Raw genomic sequence first — 4,760 nt, forward strand, 5'->3', positions numbered from 1 at the left:
ATGTACATGATCTTTAGTTTGCTAGTTATTACGAAGATTACTTCAGGAAATTGCGTCCAACGTTTTCATTGTTACCAAGGTGGTTGTTAGGGACGCTGCTATCGATATTATTTATGTTATGTTGTGTAACTGTTTAATGGTGTTATCTGTATTGCTACCCCCTTCCCCGTCAATGTATAGTGTTGGTCCACAGCGCAAACATATTAGTTTAACAAAATCCGCATCTAAAGATACGTTATTTCCCCTTGTGCAATTCCAGTCTCACATCTCACAGCACATCGTCATTAACAAATACCGGAAACAGACCGAAAACATTTAAAAAAAATAAAATAATACCTTATTCCGAGTGTGCTTGCTTTTCTTTTTGAAAGTCATCACATAACGGCATTGTAATACACGGTTCGGCTGCATTAAATATTACATATCTATAGTTTTGTATTTATAGCCCTGATGAGAAGACAAACATGAGGAACTGAAAACGTGACGTGGATCATAAATATATCAGCCATTAAACAACATCTTACATTTCTTTTCACACAATACGTCTCCTTGCCGTATCAACACTAATTCGGCTCACTTTTATATTTGATCCAATTGGTAGATAGGCTGTATTTACACCATAAAGGTGCACAGATGATATAAAGAGACACCTGGTGAATTTGAATTTCATTATTTTTATTATTAGATATTAATAGGATCCCTATAAAGTATATTCATTACTCGTTATTCTCTACTAATAGTTAATTAAAGACTGTATATAATGACTATTTTGCACATCCCTTTCAAGATTTCAAGATGTTCTAAGGTTTATTGACATATCATATAGGCCTAACACAACTATGGTGTAGTTCTGCATTGAATGAAAAACTTGGGTCGCAGGTTCCTCAACAGTGCATTACAAGACATCTATCAATATGTGTGCATACCTCCAGCAATGTTAACTATGTTGAAGCACTTATTTTAACTGATATTATACATAATGTATTATACTCTTATAGATGTATGCAGATATTTCATCTCCGGCCTTGTCAGGTATTGAACAATCAATAAATAAAGAACACAGAATTGTTAAATATAAAACACAGAATTTGTGTGATTATACTAAATGATTTTCAAATAAACACCACTGCATATTTAACTGTTACACATGCTGATGTAACGCAAATGTTCCAACTTCCAAAGATAAGTATATCTTATCTTAAGCTGATCGATGGCTCCTGCCATATTTGCAAAATGTGCCTGTGCATGTTTCAGGCTTATCAATTAATGTAATGTAATGTAATGTTATCAATTAACAACAGGAGGGGTCACAAACATAAGTCCAGCTGTTAAATAAAGCTCTTCTGACCTTAGCTGGCGTGTGGGTATATATATTAATACTGCCCATTATGGGCACCAGCAATTTTCACCCATTTATTAATTATATGTTTTAAATGTGAGTGTTTCCTGTCCCCTAAACCTCCAGGGATGTACACAGTTTAATACTGGCAACTTCTTATTATGGGAAATACGAAAACGTCTTTTAAAACTACAACTCCCAGTAGAGACGTGCCATAGAGAACATGTTGCGAAACAGAATAGCCAGCATGTGTAGTTCTGGGGACGGGGTGGGGGAGGGGGGGGACGCGGTGGACCCGTTCAAATCCAGTTTTGAACAGTCTGCCGTGGTTCCATCCCATTTCAAGTGCTGTTCGAGGCTCGGTAACCCTCGGAGCACACTCTCCAATCACAGAGCTTGAGGACTATCACTGGGTTTGTTAAACAGAGCACATGGTGTCCAAACGATAGCTGGGGATTCTGGGTAGTGTAGTGTCTTCATTGCCTTTAAGGGCAGTTGACACAAACGAATGCCGTGCTTCCATGAGCGTCCATAGAAGCACATGGACATCCCGGAAAGCTGAAAATGGACGCTAAGGGCCCCCCCCTTGCGTTGAAAATGGACGCTAAGGCCCCCCCCCTTGCGTTGAAAATGGACGCTAAGGCCCCCCCCCTTGCGTTGGAAAAAGCCGGCAGGGGACTTGACATAACGTCAACATAGGCCGACCTGGGAGTGAGGATGTGTTGCAATGGTTTGAAAACTATAGTGGGTTTATGGGCTGCAGCATCAGCATCTTGTAACTGAAACATAATTTTGCTCAGAGCTAACCCTTTGTTTTTGGTGCATTTTAACCTTTTATACATGCATAAATATGTGGTTTATAAGAAAATATAATATTTCTGAAATGGTAAATTTAAACAGTGTTGTGATAGTTACTGAAAACCAGTAACTAGTTACCATTACTATTGTGGTTACTTCATTTCAAAAGTAACTCAGTTACTTTACTGATTACTTACACCAAAAAGTAATGCATTACTGTAAAAAGTAACTTTTTAGTTACTTAAAAAAAGGGCTCCCATTAATGCCCTTATAGCCTTCATTTCAGTATTGTTATTGCATTGGAGAATAATACAATCTGTTGATCAACTTGACATGCATTATATGCAATCTGGATTGCATCGATATTAGCTGGCTTTCCATTTTTGTATATTCTTTCTCCAGGTAGTTGGAAAAGGTTTTCCGTCCCATATGCCGTGTGCCGCCCGGACATGGTATCATGCTAACTAGCTCCCTGAAAGCGGGTGACTCCACTGTAGCTATTGCTACAGTGTTCAGTGTTCTACAACATACCGTGCAATGGCTTTATCGACTTTTCCCTGGCTAGCAGTCCCTTGGTTAAAATCCAGCCGCTGTTGCTTAGGTGGAGGTGGAGTGGCGTTGGATGAGTCTGGGTCTGTGCCGGTCTAGTTACTAGCTTCGTCCCAGCATGTTGTTTTTGCAGATGTTTTAAGAGATTTGAATTACTGGTTTGGGCAGTAGATAGGCTCTTTGACCCGCCAGGACACAACTTACAGAAACTTTCTTTTCTTTGTGCTCGACAAAAGTGAAATAGTGAGAATATCTCCAGGCAGAGGTGTGGACTCGAGTCACATGACTTGGACTCGAATCAGACTCGAGTCACCAATTTGATGACTTGAGACTCGACTTGACACAATCACAAAAGACTTGCGACTCGACTTGGACTTGAACACCAATGACTCGGGACTTGACTTGGACTTGAGCCTTCTGACTTGAGGTGACTTGATACTTTAATTCAGAGGTCTCCAACACGCCGATCGCGAGCTGCCGTTAGAAGAGCAGACTCCCGTTGGGGAGAGCACAATCTTCAGCCGCTCCTACTCTTGCTGAGAATCCTTGCAGGCAGGGGCGGGACTTTATTTAGCTGGGCCACCAAGCGGCCAATCATATGCGAGGACACACTAGGATCATACCATTATGTGAAAGAAGGGTGGGGGGCACAGAAGGTGTAGTGGTACAGGCCAGCTGCACAGAGCGACGGGGAGACGGATTTAAATGCAAGTGCGTCAGAAAAAGTCAAGAAATGAGCAAAAACCGAAAAAATAAGCAGCATCTGGCTGCTTTTCAACGATATTGGAGAAAGCAAAGCTGAGTGCAGGATTTGTAAAATGAAAATAACCTTTTTTGGTTACCTTTATTTTGGTAACCACTCAGGATTTACTGTCAGAGGTGGGAGAATTTCAGATCTTGTACTTGAGTACAAAAGTACCAGTGTAGGAATACTCGGTTACAATAAAAAGTCCTGCATTCAAAATGTTACAAGCTGTTAGCCCGGAGTTCATATCTAATTAAATAATGAATTACAAATTACTGACATTATTTAAGTTTCATTGCATTACTATCAAATGTAAGCTTATTCTACTTGCTGACTACCAAATGTAAGCATAGAATACTTACATGTGTTAGTTAAGCAATGTGTCAATAATTTTAAGTTAAGTAACTTCACATTATGAAGTTTTAGTCATGTTTGTAATGCATTATGGGAAAGAGAAGGATCTGGATGTGCTGCAGCCACGTTTCCAGCTCGCAATTTCTCAGTCGGACGCAACCCCACTTTGAACGCCGGACTTGCACCCTTTCACCGCGCTGTCTACGCTTCCAAAGGAAGGACGCTGCACGGCTGCCTTATCTACTGAATCTGGTGAGTGATTTAGCTAACAGGGCTTGGTTGAATTCTCGTACTTTTGGGTGTAACACAGCCACAGGAAGTATCAACTGGCGGGAACACGGTGTGGGCTTCTCTCGCATTGTTTAAGTACTTGTTAGAGGAAAATAAAATGTTAACAGACTTTGACAGTTACAGGTAAATTCGAATAATGCTGCCGTTTATTTTCTGAATTAAAGTTCCATTCGTTGGTGCGCCGTGGAACGGACTTATTTTGGCGGAATTATTACGATAATTTTTAAGTCAATTAAATCATTTTAAAATCGATATTATGAATCATTCGTTTGTTTTTTAGTATGTAGCCGTGTAATAAGCGGTATAATGTGCTGCTAGGTGGTCATTAGGGGGGGGAGAATCCCCGCAGTGTGATCATGGAGCCCGCGGAGGGATCTAGATCTTAATAGCGACCACATTAAGTTTTCATTTGATTTACATCACTTAACTGCAGCACTTCTACGCTATGCAGTCAGGCAATGTGTGTTTCCCTCGCTTTTGTTAACTTTTACTGAGCGATAGTAGGCTACGAGGTGCAGATAGTTTTAAACAGACAGTGCTGTACTTTTTTCATTTGTTCGTGTTCACTGAAAGACGTAGATTTATTTTTCACCCAGTTGCTGTTTTTGTCACCTTTCTTTTAGTCGTGTGAATCGGACACCACCCCACATTGAACGCCGCTAGAACCCTGCCACCACAGGCTGT

This window comes from Pseudochaenichthys georgianus, chromosome 4 (assembly GCF_902827115.2).
Source record: "Pseudochaenichthys georgianus chromosome 4, fPseGeo1.2, whole genome shotgun sequence".
NCBI lineage: Eukaryota > Metazoa > Chordata > Actinopteri > Perciformes > Channichthyidae > Pseudochaenichthys > Pseudochaenichthys georgianus.